Source organism: Pocillopora damicornis, chromosome 9 (genome assembly GCF_964200805.1).
Source record: "Pocillopora damicornis chromosome 9, jaPocDami1.2, whole genome shotgun sequence".
NCBI classification, from domain to species: Eukaryota; Metazoa; Cnidaria; class Anthozoa; order Scleractinia; family Pocilloporidae; genus Pocillopora; species Pocillopora damicornis.
In genome coordinates this window covers 7335815-7354130 of record NC_142678.1, presented here as the reverse complement: position 1 = coordinate 7354130, position 18316 = coordinate 7335815, and the positions used below count along the sequence as shown (strand labels likewise).

Genomic DNA, 18316 nt, shown 5'->3' with positions numbered 1-18316 from the left:
CTGGCTCATTCTTCGAGTCACGCAATTCAAAGTCGGTAAGTCAACGTTGGCAACACTCGATCGAGAGAGATGCAGATTTACATGTAGATATAGGATGCTTAAAAAAAAGGAAGATATTTTACGATCGAGGTAAGCAGATACATATAAAGACCTACAGAAGATTCTGAAATTTTTGTCTAGCAGACAGCATGAACAGCGAAAAGTATTCGGGTCACGATGCACATGTTAGTTTTAACGGAGTTCTGCATTGAAGTGTTCAATGGCGGTAAGTGTCAACGACAACACTATTTTACTTTATCTCTGGAATAGTAGCACAGTTTTTGAATGTAAAAGAGCTATTGGTATTTTCTCTCAAGCAAGAGGGCAGATGTTCGCGGCCGTAAAAGCCGAAGTTGTTGCACAGGGAACTTGTATGTCAACCAACACTCCGCATGTGACTTTAAAATCTCCTGAAATGAGCGGTAACAAATCATAGCCTAATGAATGTTTTGTGCCGTACAAAAGCCATATTTGCAGATTTTAGTAAATCTCCAAAGTAACAAACGACAAAAGAAAGAAACACTACGATTTCCCATCAACATTTCGCTTACACGCATCTCTCTTGACGTGAAATTAATTTCCATTCCTTAAAAAAAATCTCGAAAATTGTTCACATTTCTTAGCTTCCTTAATGAACCATCATGGATAACGAGGTGTAACATATAGAGGTTTATAACATAGCTAGTAATTTTGTGTAATCAAATTCAATTGCGCGAGCGTGCTTCATTGAAGAAATGTAAAATGGTTTCCGTGTCTACATAGCCTGATGTAAACATTTGGGAGGTTGGGAGAACACGAGATAAGCGTACGAAACCACGACGCGAAGCGGAGTGGTTTCCAGGTTATTGAGTTATCAAGTTTCTTTTATAAAATAACTAATGAAAGAGGAATGAAAACCGTGTTTACATACGCTCATGTAAAATGGTTTTATGGCCAATCAGAACGCGCGTACTGTTTGAATTATTTTATAAATTCCTATTGTGCACGCTCATGACGTCACAAACAAATCCCTCGAGAAAACAAATTTTCCATCTGGTTAAAAATGTTATAAAACAATTGGTTCATGCGTCAGCTGTGTGTTCATCGAGATATGAAGCACTTGGGAAGTTTGGACAGCACTCAAGAAGCCAGAGTTGCTCCCAAGTGCTTCATATCTCGATGAACGCACAGCTGACGTTTGAAGCAATTGTTAATTATTGGCCCAAGTGATCTCCGAGAGCCAGAATTGCATGACAGGTGTAGTTGGTAGAAGCTTCAAGTCATAATCACAAATTTATAAAATGATGGATTATAAAGGGTAATTAAATTAGTGTGGTAGCTTTCTGGCAAGGAGAGATAGTTGACCTCAAAGTTATCAAATATTAGATGAATCAAATAAAAACACAGTCATTTCTCTGCCTCTTTTGATGGCAAGCCATCAATTAAATTGATTGATATTTGCATCCTATATTCATTATTGGCTCTTTATATCCTATTTCCAGCTTTGTCTCCTGCATCTAAAAGATGATAGTAGCCACTTGGAAGCCTGCTGATACTCTACCAACAGTATAAAAAGTGCTACTTTGTTTTGCTGAGAAAGAAATGCAAAATTCCACAAAAACCCAAAAGCTACGAACATATTCAACAACGATCTATTCTTGCCCAGTAATTTGAGCAAGGATTTTTCTTTTTGCTTTTATAGAGGGAGCTGGGTTTGTGATTGATATGTGTCAATCAATGAAGTTTCAATCAGATAGAGAATATTTAGGTCAAAATTATAAAGATACAGGATACTTGAAGAAAAATTTAATGGAATGGAAAATATTTTAAATAGATGATTGCAGAATATCTAATTGGAACTATAGGGATACAAACTGCAGGAATTAATGGAATACAGGATAGTTAGGCCAATAGTTCATAGGAAATGGGATACTGAAACTAATTTTTTCTTGGAAACCTGCAAATAATACATTCAAACCTACAATCAAACCTGTTCTAAGTAGCCTTTTTGTATTTTCCTCCACCTGACACAAGACACAATAAAATTCCAAACACTGCAATCAACAATCCATAATGTAATTATTGCATTTTGATTAGTTATTAAACCATTTTTTGTGTTTATAAATTGTGTGTAAACATAACCTCTCTTCTGATCAACCTACATGTATAAATAACGAATTACATGATATGCAACAAATTTGTTTGCTGATAATTTCACTGACAACCTAATTGTTTATATGTATTTTTTTCAGAATTTCAACACATTACAGAGTGTATGTATTTGAATGGATACCGGGGTGCCAGCTCAACTGCCAATCAAGTTGCATGTAGGTATACATATACATCACAAATTACAAATTTCATTCCTGTTCTAAAGATACAACTTGTCCATATATACAAATATATCTGATGGCATTCAATTTGGCAAAAACATGCCAATTATGTTGCAAGATTGACATTTGAGTTCACACCCAGCTAACAGGTGAACACCCTGTAGTTGGAGGCTTGTTGAACATCAAAAGCAGCAGGCTTAGCAGAGGCTGCAAAAACCTGATTTTTAGGTTTTGGTTGAAGGTGGGCATTGCCTGCCTTCAAGCCAGACTGGTTAAAGAAAATGCAGGGGATTGAATGTTTAAGCTAGTGCCCGCATGCAGCCTGGCCACCAAACAATCCAAACAATGCAAATGACTCTGTATGGAAACCTCAGGGGGTGGAGAGGATAGATTTTTGAAACCCTTAGGTAGACTGGCATTTTTCTCTGAGGCTAGAAAACACTTGTCTTATTCCTTGTGGTTGAAAGCCTGCATTGCAAAACTGGTAATCAGCCTTGCAACCTGTCACACTTCAACCCCTGAAGAGGGGGGTATGGGGATGTTTGGTTTTGCAGTTTCTAACAGAACCCAATGCCCTCCTAACTAAGCTAACACTCCATGGCTGGAGGGTGGTTGGGTGTCAAAAGCATGCCTTTGGAAAAGAGAGCTCAATTGACATTGCAAGGTTTAATCACTGGAAAGCTGGCATTGCCCACCTTTAAATGAGCCTGGCCAAAAAAAGTGCAGAGGGCTTTAAACATTAAGGCTAGTAACCAAATGTAACCCAACCACCAAACTTCCCGAGGGGGGGTTGCAAATGGCTTTGTGTGCAAAGTGGGTAGAGTAGGTTTTTGACTTGCAAGTTACAAGGAATTTGTTTTTTACATAAAAGTGGACATCTTGTTTTGAGTTGTTATGAGGCTGGATTTGTTTTATACTTTGTCTGTATATTCATTTCAGACGCATACTTTATGGCATCACTTCTCATGCACTTAATCATTTTGGGTAGGGGTGGGGTGGGGTTAAAAATGTTCAATTTTGAAAGTTTTTTTCTGCGATATTCACTTTGAGTTTGTTGTTTTTTTGGGTCTGTTTTGGTGAATTCACTCAGATATAACTAGACATATACATATACATATACATATACATATACATATACATATACATATACATATACATTTACATATACATATACATATACATATACATATACATATACATATACATATACACACCTATTTTGAAATAATGCCATTTGAAAAAATACATGAAATATATATACCTTTTGTTTTCTCACCAAAAAGTGTCTCTTTTTCTATGTTTATGAATGAACTATGTTTTAAGCCACATGAATATGGTTGTCAACTGCAACATCAGTGACCACATATTTGTATTACTTTTGTGCAGAATTTGTAACAAATATTAGTGAGATCATAAAGTGGAAATGCAACAGTTGCAAGACAGAGGTAATTTGCACCAATAAATTCAAAACTTTAAAATCCTTTTTTCAACATGGGGCAACTTAGATGAAGAGGGAAAATTCTCTAATTACATTGCAAATTAACTTTCTAATGATTAAATGCTCTATGTAATATGCCACAAATATGGTTGTTCATTTTATTATTACTGACTGCATATTTCTCACATTTTGTTACAAAATATGTTGTAAGTTATATGCAGGAAAATAACAATCTTGGTTTGTTGGAGAATTTTGTATTTGATCAACAAATTGTGCTGTAATTGATGTTTTATTTGATTTCCTTAATCATCTTTTTGATATTGAATTGATATCACTGACTATTACTTTTTTACAGAATTTGCTGCAAATGCTGTAGCACAAATGAACACCAAACAACTAGCTGATAGGAACAGAGGTAATGCACCAATAAATTCAAACTTTTAAAATCCCCCTTTCAACCTGGGGCAACTCAGAAAAAAAGGTCTGCAAAGTTTAGCATAATTATTAAAACCTTAGTGAAGATGGAAAGTCATTTATGCCTAAAATATGAACCACAACTGCTAAAACCCACTAACTACTGCTAGCACAAACAATTATTATTGTATTATTTTGTTCATAAATTCACTTGTCATTCTCATGAACCCAAATCACCTGTGTTGTTGCATCAAACAATTAAAAATGAAGAAATGTAAAATGGTTTCTGTGTTTACATAGCCTGATGTAAACATGCGGGAGGTTGGGAAAACACGAGATAAGTGTAGGAAACCACGATGCAAAGCGGAGTGGTTTCCAGCTTATCTTTTATAAAATAACTAATGAAAGAGCCTCTTCTTGCAACAAAGGAAAGTGACGTGCTTGTTGTTGTTGTTCAATTGACTTTTTGGCCGTTTCTTGAATACTGGGAAAATTAAACTCCAAAGAAAAATTAGGAAAATCTTCTTCTTCCATTACTGTACTCAAAACAAACTTAAAGAAGCTGAGTCACTGCTAAATAAATAGTTTGGAGAACTCCACAAGAAGATTCAGTATGAAAACTGTGTCTACATATGCTCATGTAAAATGGTTTTATGGCCAATCAGAGCGTGTACTATTTGAATTATTTTATAATGTTAACTATAAATCACTGGTACAGCGAAACAGAAAAATAGCACTAACTATCACTTGTCTTTTACTAAAATTAACTATTAAATCCAACACTTTGATTAGGGAATTTGAACAACACTTTGGCCCCAGGAACAAACTAATCTTCAAAACTTCAAATGCCTGAGGAGGTTGCTGTGATAGGGGGATGTTAAAGCTCCAAATTGACGGATACATGTTTATGTACCATACCCAGCCTATGAAATTTGATCAAATCTTATCAATCCTAACAGAATGAGCATACATTTTAATTCATAGTTCCTTACTTGCACATAACACAGAACATCCATTCATTCAGCAGTGACATCATGAACATCCTGAAAACAGTTCTTCCCACAACACACACACACACACACACACACACACACACACACACACACACACACACACACACACACACAAAAACTCGAAATTTTTTCCTTTAATCCAATCACAGAACACCAAACATCCAAAAAATCTGCAAGATGTCTGTCAATTGAAATTTTCATTGAAAAGAAACTTAACTTAAGTACTCAGACTTGAATGCAATTTTTTTTTGCAGAACAATTGCTACACAGGCAGCAACAAGGTGAAGAAATGTACAATGGCACTGTAAGAATATAGTTATAAAATAGCTTGTAAATTACTGCTTAATTCTGCTTACAATAAACAAATAATACTGTTGCAAGACAGTTCAGTTCATTTCAAGTAGGATTTATGTTCTCAACACTGACTATATCAGCTGTTTGTGAAAACGTTTCTGTGGAAAGATTTTAGATGCCACAGTCACCTTTCAGTTCAATTCTAGATCAATTCGAGAAAATTAAGTAATCATTAATAGTAATGATTCAAAATTTATCAAACATTGACACCCAACTCAATTCCATTGGTAATCTGTTGTGCCAATCACCAGCCATGATAAGTGAATTTTTTTAAATTGATTCCTAGAATTGAAGATTACCAATAAAGCTAAATAATGGTAACACTTTTCAATTATTTCCAATAGAAAATACAATCTTAACCCTTTAACTCTGAGGATCTCATTGGCAACCCTCCTAACTGTCTGTCATACAGTTCCTTTCATGTTCAGTTAGTTTGGAGAATTTGGTATTGGATCAAGTAATAATCTTCTAATTAATATTTGTCTTTATTCTCATTACTTGTCTACTTGGTATTGCATTGATTTTGTAAGGAGAAATTGTGTCTTGGTCACTGGATCCTGGGAGTTAACGGGAACTAAAAAAATTCTTTAAAACCCTAAGTGAACTTTTGGTACAGTGAGAAACCCAATTCAACATAGTGTAACATCTTAATTGTGTATTCATTTAATCATTTTTTAAAAGATTTAATTCACTGACATCACAAATGTAATCTAAAAAGCAGGTTTCCTCTGTAGATCTTGTCAACTATAAGTATGTATTTAACCCTCTCCTCCCTAGCATCAGTATGAATAATCTCCATACTACTTCCTAGACATTTCCCAGGGTTCTGACAAGGAGAATTTGTTCAACAATCAAGAGCTTCTTTAGTTGGTGATCATATCCTTTATTCTCATGACCTTAATGTTTGGTTCAAGGGTGATGTTGTTTGGAGAAATTAGATGTTAGTCACTCTTAGTGGTTGAAGGGTTAAGGTGGATCACATCATTTTACAGACAAATTATCTTTCTTATATTTCACAGAACTCACAACAAAACAGTCTTTGTTAATCATATGTTGGAGGTGTGCAAAACAGTAAGTTTGAACTCATGTAGTTTACAATTAAATTCAATCACAACTACAATTAGACAAGAAAGGCAATTACCATTGATAGTTAAAACACAAAAATTTACATTTACACACTAGAGAAATAATCATACACCTTTGTGAAGTTTTTATGCCCACTTAAAATGTCATTTATTCTTTCTGATGCGCTCCTTCTGTTAATGACTTCTTTTCCCATAGTTTGCCACATCAAACCTTGAGAACATGTCAACAACGTCTGATGAAAATGATGCTGAGGACGAATAAACCAGATTCTGCTTCATTACCTTCCTAGTATACTCTTCTACACCATTATGTACTGAGCTTCATATCAAAATGCTGCATTATATGTTAATTGCATAACTTCAAACATTTGCAACCTGATAGAGCCTATACAAGACCTAAAGAGCTGCACAACACTGATTTAATGATAAGTCATCAATGCATTCAATTTCAGAATCCAATAACAAATTGTGACAGTTATGACAACCCATGTTTTTTTTAAATAAAATGTTATCTTGTTAATCAATATTACTTCTCAAAACTGGCTGTCATTTAAATGAAATAACATATTAGTCACACAAAAGGCGTCCGAAGCAAGTCTCGAGAAAAAGCAAAACGATGAATTCATGAAAGCGTCACATGATGCGTGACTCGGTGTTAATTAAGTTACGAGAGGAACCATTGTATGAGAATTTGAACACATTATAAGGAATAGTATGGGGAACGAAATTTCATCCATTTATAAGAAGAAGTCAAGACTGCACGCTACGATTTGGACCGTTGTCCACGTAGAGGTAGTTTGCGCCCGAAAATCCTCACAATTGGCATTTTTCTCAGCCAAAGTTGCAACAGGAAGAACAGTGATGGCCCTAAATCACACAGTAAGGTCATGAGAATAAAGGAAATGATCACCAAATAAATAAGCTTGGAAACGATGGTCTTTTTCTGTACAAAATGATTTTAAGTCGACGATAATTTTCACTCTTCAAGCCTTTGAACTGTGATTATAATACGTACATCTTAATGCGACCAAAACAACACACCGAATGACAAAAACATTTATAAACTTTAACTAAACAAAATTACCTTTTTACCATGCGATGAACAATTGTCGTAAAAATCATAGTTCCAGTGTTCCCCTGTTTTGTATCCTACTCGCCAGCAATCTTAAAAGCAATTTCCACATGGAAATTCTTCATCTTGACTTTCCTCTCTCTTTTTTTTTTTTTTTTTATCTAAAACCATTTCTATTGTCAACGAAAGATTCACCATACAACAATAAACATATTCCAAACTTCGACGCCATCGTTTAGCTCGTCGTATGTTTCGGCTATTTCCTGCAACAAACCGGCTGCGCATTAAGATAGATCTTCTTTCGCAACAATCTCGTTACTAGGAGAGTAATATTCACCAATATTCCCCCAGCAACAAACCGGTCCAACACTACCAATTGCCTCGTCAGGCGACACATTCAGTCAGTTGCTTTTAGCATCTCATACCCTCTGTCTGATAAAATCGAACTTCCACTACAAATCATTCCTGATTTAAAACGACGAATACAATCTAAATGGAGACTTTTCTTTCTCTAATTATCGATGCTACATTTTAAATATACAGGTAAATTCTCAACTAGTCTCTAAGAATCAAACACCACTTATAAGGTCCCAGGTGCACTAGGAAAATTTTGCCTGTCTTTTCAGGGAAAAATCTGTCTTCTCTTCAGTGAGGCAAGTGCGCCCGGAAATTTTTTATCCTACCAAATTTTGTGACTCGTTATCAGTCTCGAAAAGCATTGTTCTTCTGCTTCGGAGCTGAAAAAAAATTTTGTCAGGTGTAACATCTGATAGATGTTTCGATTTTACAAGCCAGAACATCAAATAAAGAGCGTTTAAATTTCACCTTCTGAACCTACCTTTAAGACTAAGTACGTCTTTCGTGCCCACCGAAGAGCGCGGTAAAATAAAAGTCGAAGAGCTCTCTAATTTAAACAATTCTGGATTTCTTTCAGTTGTGAATACGAAAAAGGGAAAAGAAATACAGACGAAGAAAACGAAGCCGTCATAAAAAATAAGTTATCCAAGTACGTTGTTGTCTTTGAATGGTATACAGAACCGTGTTTTATTTAATTATCCCATCTACCGATTAGTCAAATATTCTTAGCTTCCACGACCACTTTATCGAGAGTCTGCACGCAAAGAAGACTTCTGTTAACAACCTTAAAGCTGGATCCGAGGGAAACAAAAGACAGCGCAATTCAACGCCCAGCCAGTCCTCACCATAAACCGATTGGCACCAGCGACCAGTCGCAAGGAGTGACGAACCACCTGTTACAGATACATTTCAAGTGCTTTCCTGACCCAGGAATAAAGCCTCTAACGCAATGCTTCAACTCCATCAGCAGCTCAACAAAATCGTTGAAATGCTTGCTATACAGCGAAAGAAAAGTTTTCTTACCCAACCTCAAGTCTCTCTTTTCGATGATGACTGTCTGAAGTATGAACCCTTTCAAACAGCTTTCGGTCCCATGTTTCGCGAAATTCCACGCCTTACGAGTAGTTTAACTTCTAACTTAGTTTTCTCTGACTCGTGAAAGCAGCAGTTCATTTGTAAATCACACTTGAAGTGTCGCATCCAATGCACTTCAAGTAACCCAGTAACAAATTGACGTGTTATTCGTCAATTTCATTCTTTTTTGTTGTTGTTGTTGTTGCTGGAATTAAAAAAAAAAGGTGTTATATTTCTTGACTAAAGCTAAAAGGTAATTAAGCATAACTCATAACAAGTGAGAAGTATAAAAGAGAAGATAAAATAAACCTACAATAGCTTAAGAAAGGTCGCTATTGGTCTCTTTAAAATAGTGCGTCTTAATGAGTCTCTTAAACATATCAAATCGTTCTCTTTCCAAATATAGTCTGGTAAACCGTTCCATATCTTTGGAGCAGCCGCAGTGAATGATCTGTCCCCAAGAGTGCATTTGAACTTAGCGGTAGGGTCTTGCAAAATAACGCCCACAAAACTCCGCAGGTTATAGCGAGAACATTGTTTAATATTTATAAGGTTACTTAAAAACGCAGGCCCCATATTGTGAATAGTCTTGAAAGAGATCTCAGCGAGTTTATGGCAAATTCGGAACTTCACCGGTAACCAATGCAGTACAAGCAGCAGTGGGGTAATATGACAGTATCTGAGTGTATGGGTGATAAGTCGCGCAGCAGAATACTGAAGACGTTGCAATTTGGAAAGACGCACAGCAGGTACATCATAGAGAAGTCCATTGAAGTAATCGATGCTTGCCATGATCACGCCTGGTACAAGCAGTTTGGTGGAACCGGCCTGAAGAACTTCCTTATTTGTCTGATATCATGCAGGTGATAGTAGACTGATTGACTAGTCATGTTAGCCACAAGTTGCTCAAAAACCTTTTCAGACTTTGGGGCACATTTTAGCCAAACCTAAGGATCCTGTCACGAAAGAACAGCGAACCGACGCCATTTATTCTATTCCTTGCAATGACTGTGACAACGAATACATCAGACAGACCAAACGTCAGTTTGGTACACGTTTGAAAGAGCATCAAAAAGCGGTTTTCTTTTGCGAAAAAGAAAATTCAGCTTTATCGGACCACACATGCCTAACTAACATCACTACTGGGTGGGATAAGTCTAAAATTATCACCACTAATCGGCGTTACCACCAGTGCCTTTTTTTGGAAGCTTGGCATATTAACTTCGCCTACGCTCCATTAAATCGTAATGATGGCGGCTTACTTCCTGACGCCTATTTACACCTCGTCAGGAAAAAGGCAGCTAATTAGTGAACGTATAAAAGGACCTCTTGTTGCAGCGTTTAGATCACTCCTGATGAAGGCACTAGACAGGAGTGTCGAAACGTTGGGTCTATGAATTGTAACTTCTTCGGTTACATTTATTAAATCTGTAAACCAGAGTAGCATCAAACCATGTTTGATTGTCCACCTGGTTGCCATGTCAACTTTAATAGAGTTTACTGGGGTTTTCATTCCAGAACGAAACCCTCATTCTGGCATAATTACGCGTACCGCCAGCGGGCGGGAAGCCAACAAAGTGTTCAGGCATTAGTATAGAAAATTCCGCCACTGCCTGGACTTCTGGTAGCGTATTGACCAATTCCCAATCGAGACTTAAGTCTGGCGGGACGCGTAATTTTGCTCATGATGGTAAGTAGCCAACTTACCGGAGCCAGGTTGTATGAATTTTCCAGACATCTTGTGTACTACCTGTGATACACGCTTGCCAATTCCCTTATCGGCTTTTGGAATCGGCTTAACCCTACCATTGCAATGGCCGGACACCTCTCTAGGCACTCTACATCTACTATTGGAACCACGACTCCACCCAACATCTATGTGTGGGGCAAATTGTAAAATCATCGTCTCGAAGATGCCGGCATGCGACAAAATAAGATGAAGTGACTTGAAATGTCTTTTTTACAACTATGCAAAGGAACGACTTGAGATATGCAACTTCGGTCTTCTCGGTAACTAAACCCACATGTTCCACCAGCGAACGATTTAAAAGAACAGCAAATCTCCATGTTAGTTTGTAAGATGAGACGCTCAAGCATTAGATCAATTAACAAAATCAGTATGTTGTTCGTCAATCAAATTGACTTTTTAACCATTCTTTGACTTCCGCCGCCAAAGGAATCATTGATGGATCTGGACATTTTAGTTTTTTGAATGCAGTAATTCCAGAAAGGTTTTTTCTATATATCATGCAAAGAGGAAAAAACCCATCTCTTGGTGTTTCAGAGGTTGATTCATCTTTGAATTTATGTGTCACGCTTGTCGTGCAACTGATTTAATGAGATGGAGAAGATATATAATCTGGAACTCAATTCTAGGTAGAATGTGGTAGAGCACAACGTGATCATCGAAACAGCTAATAAAATCATAAATAATTAAGGTAGGAGTGTTATGTTAGATTATATCTTACAAATTGTAGTGATTTATGCCTGTAAATGGTGGCGACAAGGAGGCACATCATGTATATTTCATAGTCGCTAGAAAGTAAATTTTGCCGGACTTTGAGTTTGTCTCAAGATAGGACAACAAAAATACACAAGGGAATTTTTTCAGTAACTTTTTATCCATCCTTTTGTCTTCTAAAAGCTTGAAGCTCAGTAGATTTTTTCATATCGGTCATTGTTAAATCTGTTTTTGCTTTGATGTTACTTTTCGATATACAATCCAATGAACGAGAATTCTTACGGTGCGCGAGATACTAACGCAACAATCCAATGAAAGAGAATTCTTAAGATGCACGAGATAGTAGAAGAGAATTCTTAAAGCGCGCGAGATACGAACATAACAATCCAATGAAAGAGAATTATTAAGATGCACGAGATACTAACGTAACAATCCAATGAAAGTGAATTCTTAAAGTGCGCGAGATACTAACTTAACAATCCAATAGAGGAGAATCCTTAAAGTGCACGAGATACTAACGTAACAATCCAATGAAAGAGAATTCTTAAGATGCACGAGATACTAACTTAACAATCTGATGAAAGAGAATTCTTAAGGTGCACGAGATACTAACTTAACAATCCAATAAAAGATAATTCTTAAGATGCAAGAGATACTAACTTAACAATCTGATGAAAGAGAATTCTTAAGGTGCACGAGATACTAAACGTAACAATCCAATAAAAGATAATTCTTAAGATGCACGAGATACTAACTTAACAACCCAATAGAAGAGAATTCTTAAAATGCACGAGATACTAACGTAACAATCCAATGAAAGAGAATTCTTAAGATGCACGAGATACTAACTTAACAATCCAATAAAAGATAATTCTTAAGATGCACGAGATACTAACTTAACAATCCAATAGAAGAGAATTCTTAAAATGCACGAGATACTAACGTAACAATCCACTGAAGGAGAATTCTTAAGATGCACGAGATACTAAATTAACAGCCCAATGAAAGAGAATTCTTAAGGTGCACGAGATACTATCTTAACAATCCAATGAAAGAGAATTCTTAAGGTGCACGAATTACCAACGTAACAATCCAAAGAAAGAGAATTCTTAAAGTGCGCAAAGTACTAACGTAATAATCTAAAAAATGGAATTCTAAAAGCGCGTGTGGTACTAACGTAACATTCGGAAAAAAAAGGAATCCTAAAAGTGTCCAGGATACCTAGGTAGTAATCGATTGAAAGAAAAGCCTTTGGTGTGCGAGATACTAACCTAGCAATCGAAAGAAAGAGAAACTTAACGTGCCCATGATAACAATATGACAATCGAAAACAAGAGAAGCCTAAAAGTGTGAAAGATACAAAAGTAGCAATCCAATCTAAGACAATGCTAAAAATGTGCAAGACATTAAAGTGACTTTTGAATGAAAGTGAATCCTGAAAACAAATCAACTAAAAGATAGTCCAAAAAGTATGCGAGAAACCGGCGTCTTTATCGAATGAAATATAATTAAATTTCTTAAAGTGCACCAGGTTCTGGGGTAACAATCCAATAACAGACAATAGCAAAAGTATTCAAAAGGTTAAGCAACAAGTGAGCGAAAAAGAATCCTTTAAGTGCACAAGAAACTGAGTTTAACGCAATAATTAGTTGATCGGCTAGCCGAATGAAGAAGAAAAACCAGAAGATAAGTCTCGGTCTCTCTTTCTTAAGCGAGTGTTCTAGAGCCAACCCTCAAAAGTTGGTCGTAACACATTGCATCTCCTTGCGGGCAATGGCATGTCGCAGTACTATCAGTGGTCCAAGAGGTAGCGTGACTTTCAGTTCTATCTGTTTTCTGATTTTCCCTTTCATGGAACTGGTCGTAATGGCAGTAGATTTTGTTGATCTTTCACCCATCGAAGTGAAACAGTAGGGTTTGGAAATTTCGAAAAACGTTTTCAGTTTGAGTAAAGTTAAAGTTTAGCCAGAAGTGCTTTTAAGGATTGAAGTTGGAATATGAAAAGAGAGAGATTAAATCATTTTTTGATTTAGAATGTGTGACTTTTTTTCTCCTTTGTTTTCTCTCAATGGAACTCTTCTTGCTGCCAAACTAGGTTTTTAGAGTTTCACGCGTTACAAACTAGAACTGCACTCTCCTCTGGAACTAACTAAACCGTGGCCAAAAGATTTAAGCTGCCATATCCACGCCTCAAAGCAATGATAAATATTCATGTGCACGCACAAAAAAGAAGCCAGCATCAATGAATTTTCTTTTAGAAACTCATTATGCGAGAATATCAAAGTGAGTGAGCGTCATCTAATTTTGACCCTATGTTACTAATTATTTGTTTCGGAGTATCTTCGTAGATCGACACACTTAAGAAAGATGAATGTCTTTTTTTTGTGTCCAAAATATCATTTTACTAGTGATTGCCGTGACGCTACCTTAAAAATAAGCTATTTTTCCTCCGTTTTATATTCGCGATCATCGAAAAGGAACAAAGCCAGCGAGAGGAAGACAGTACAAAGGTTTTGTGTTTTCATCTCTACCATCTCTACCATTTTGCATAGAAGAAAAACAAACTCGTTTTGTAGAATCCGGTGTTGGTGATATTAAAATACTGCATGAGCGCAAAGATAAATCCACTATCAGACTAAACTAGCTTTTTTAAGAGGAGGTTTTCGCGCGATATGAAAAATTATAGCAGGGTTTGAAAATAAATAAACCACTTTCCGGCTTGCTTGTATGCTGGCTGATAATGTCCTCGCTTTCTAGATTGTTCTCAAAATTTCACATATTTCCTCGAAACATTCGCTTCTCGGCCAATATTCTTTTTTCCGACAATCTCTCCACTAGCCATGGACAGCCGACAAACCAGCGACCGAGGGGGTTTATTTATCAAATGTCTTAGGATAGAGGGAAAGGAGAGCCTATTGTCTGGTCAATTTTTTAGTTTATTTATCTTGTTTTGTCTAGTTCGTTTTAATTATGTTGTTTTTTTCATTTTTGCTCTGCGTGTATTATTTCTGTCAATATCTTCTGCTTAACTACTACTTTAAGTTTCATATTTGTCAGAGAAAAGTGATATAAAAAAATTGCAATGAATTAAAATTGAAAAAGTGAAGGGATGACAGATATTTTAAACAATGCATTCCACTCTCTGATTTTCTCTTACTATCAAATCTTATAATCATGAAGCACCTTCCTCATAAGATCAAGTCCTCGGGCAATAATTCTTGCAAACGGCTCCTGCCAGATAACCTAAATAACGCTATCTTAATTTTTTTTATTTTGCATCGCGGCAATCATTTCTGTCGTAATTGGAGAGACATTTTCCTTATATTTTTCACCAAGCCATTCAAAAAGCAACTTCATTATCAACGTCGGCCGTTCAATCGTAATCATCACGGCAAGGTATCATCATTTCCCGTTATGATGTCACTCACGGTTAGATGTTACTTTGAAAAATAACACGCCTTTTTTTCTGTCTTGACCTAATTGATGTACATAAGCTGCCCACTACGCGAAAGAAGGAGGTAGTGTTTTTTGTGATAAACTGAATTACCTTTATACTCTTTATGACACTCTAAGTGGTGAAGGAGAGAAATTTACAGCGATCTAAAAAGACAAAACCTCTTAAACAACTGAAAGAAAGCGAAAAGGGTTGCTTACGATTTTCTTATTGCCTTTTTTAACGTTTGTTTATTTTAATATTTTGGTCTTGTTCTGGTCTCATTTTTCTCTACAAAAATATGCTAGAATAACTCTTTACTGATAAAAGCAGGATTTGTTTTGATTTCCTGACCGGAATTAAGCCAAAAAACAATGCGTCTTCACGCATCCTTCAAAATGGCACGAGTCAAGGAGCGATTACTGTCTCGGCCTTTATTCCAATAATTTGTACTATATTTTATTCCACAGCGCTAAGTAGAAGAGTCGAAAAAAAATTGAAGAAACTGCTAATGAAAAGTCTGTTTAGAGCCTCACTGCTTTTTGCGTATGCCTTATTTGGAGGAGGCCTGTTCTACTGCATTGAGAAAAAGCCCGAAGACAATAAGGATGTTTATTTAAGACTCTCTCAAGAGCTGCAAACAAACTTTACAAACAAGTTCAATGTTTCTATAAACGAGAATGATTTTAAATGTTTCATTCATTGAGCTTTCAAAGTGGTCCAAGTTGGTCATAAAGCGGATTGGAGCTTCCTTAGTTCCCTCAGTTTTTCGCTGACAACGTTGGCGACTGTTGGTAAGTGACATTTGTTTCTGAAATAGCATGCTAATAAGTTCTGTTAAATATCTTGCTCATAGACTCACTGGATAGACACAGGTCATTATCTTTTCATCAAAATGGAAATCGCTTTGATTGCTTGAAAACAAGACCTTATGAAAACTCATGAAAGAACGCCGTACCAGCGCAATTTTTTTTTTTTTTTAATATTAAATTTTTGACCGAAAAAAAAAACCCAAAATAAGCAAATCAAGACCGTATGCTCTCTATAGCGTCCCTCCAACCAGTTCACCAATATTTTCCACTGATTTAATTATGTGAAAGACCCTCGAAATACATTGTACAGAAGATTTTGTGGTTCCATTTCCTCCACTTGTTAGTCACAGAGAGTGGAGCCTGCCTTGCAGAAAAATGAAAGGAATGAATGAGTTAAAGTGAACCTTTAAAACGATTGCGAATTTAATTGGGATGGGAGCCTTCCCTTTCTCGATTATTTTTTAAATCTTATTTTATAATGCTTACATTGTTACGAATAATTACACCACCAACTTTACCATAGTAATTACAATACTAACATTACTAACTGAATTAATAATTTTTTTCGTTACGTTATCTTACCTTGCAATACGTACCATTATGTCCTAATACATTGCAATATGCTACATTAAAGTATAAACAAAAATCAAAATCATACTAAATCTTACTTTGCTTTAGAAAATTAATGACAGATATGCAAACAGAAAGAAAAATAAAAGCACTTATCGGAAAGTGATTTCGAGTGCAATTTAGAATAGATCTGCCCGAGTAAATTTTTAAAGGCTACGGGCTGGTGCAATTTTTTGTTTTTGAAAAATTGCACGAGAAAAATTACGTATTGCTAGTTAATAATATACAAGCAAAAATGTGACTGTTATCCCTTTGTTATTATTTGGTGTCATGACTCACCAGTTCGACCGCTTTCCTTTGCCTTGTTTTTGTATGCGTTTTGCTAATTGCTAGGTAACAAATTTAGAAAATTTAAAAGTTAATGTTTCAACATAGTCGGTATCGAGTGATAACGAATTAATAAACTTCCAGAACACTGGCCCACGCAAAGGACTTTCCTCGTCGAAAGTAATGTTTAGCGATACAGCAGAGTTATAAGAATGTGCATTTTTAGAGGAAATAATATTATTTCGAGTGCAATCTGGTGTCATTAAGCATGAGTAAATTCTCCAAAGACAACAAAATTACACGAGTCTGCGCGGCAAGCGCAATTTTTAGTCTTATTATTTACGCCAAATGACACGAGTGATCGTGCTATTACTAAAGAATTTAGAAAATCGCCGGGTGCTTTGACGAGTTCTAGAAGCACGCGGGAATTTCTAAGGACAGGAGAGAAGTGCGGAGAAGAACGAACCGAGGACGATTGCTTCTCGTACTTCTCGAGTGTTCTTAAAAATACCTAAGTGCTTATATAACTCAACAATGCTTGAGGAATAAGTTTGTTTACTTCTTTTATAAAATGTATCGTGAATTGCGCGCGCTCGTACCGATGACGTACCGTGCGTGCATTATATCTCAACAATGCACTCGTGTGACGTAAGGCGCGTGCTTTATGGAAATATAATGAACTCGTTCTGATCAATCACGGCGCGTGCATTTCTCTGAACATGTTATAGAGAATAATACACGGGCGCGCGTAGATATGGAATTTCTCTTCTCGTGTTTAACTCGATAGCTCACGAATGAGCACAGCGAACGAGTGAGATGCCGAGCCAAACACGAGAAGATAAATTCCATATCTACGCACGCCCATGTATTATTTTGTGTATCACATAAACACAATAGCCCTTTATGCTGCTTTACTTTTAAAAACCCTAACAACACACGTTAAAAAATACGATATTTTTCACGTGTTGTTAGGGCTTTTCTCAGGGCCGGAAATGCTTGTATAACACCGCAGTTTATGTGATAATTGTTAATTATTCATAACGGTAACTGAACTGAGTGGAGCGCAATTTGGACTTAAATCCTACGCGTGATTTCAAAATCGAACGAGCGCGGAGTGCTGGTTCGATTTGAAATCACAGGTATGATTTCAGACCAAAATTGAATGAGACGAGGTTCAATTACCACTTTATTACACCCATTTTGAAATCGCCTAAATACAGGACTTGGTCAGTTCAAACATTTTATTGATGCAGTATTCAGCCGATCTGAAATTAAATTCATGTCCATTTTTGGGGGGAAAAAGTAAGAGTTAAGAAACAAAAGTTGCAAAATTGCCACATAATACTCATTCATTTTCCTGCAATTTGATCGGTTACTTTAAACAAGCTTTAAAATCTGATTTTTTTTTTTTTTTTTTTAGTTTAGCCTCTTCATTGGCTGAGAAAAAGATGCGATTTAAAGCAAAAAATGGTGCGATTCGTGAATAAATCGCATCAATTAGAACCAATCATATTACAGGGACCACCAGTGATTTCAAAATGGGTGTAATAAACAA

General features: G+C 36.2%; 1 long non-coding RNA gene across 4 annotated transcripts; it reads left to right on the top strand.

Annotated features, from left to right (window-relative positions):
* Positions 1-7: 7 nt before the first annotated feature.
* LOC113668392 (uncharacterized) lies at positions 8-7179 on the top strand. 4 transcript variants are annotated; one of them, XR_016179949.1, is made up of 6 exons: positions 8-129; positions 2271-2345; positions 3738-3796; positions 4145-4204; positions 6590-6641; positions 6852-7179. It is a non-coding gene; the product is annotated as an uncharacterized LOC113668392 (long non-coding RNA). The 4 variants fall into 4 exon arrangements; XR_016179950.1 differs by having other exon boundaries at positions 15-129; positions 2271-2349; XR_016179951.1 differs by having other exon boundaries at positions 15-265.
* Positions 7180-18316: the final 11137 nt, after the last annotated feature.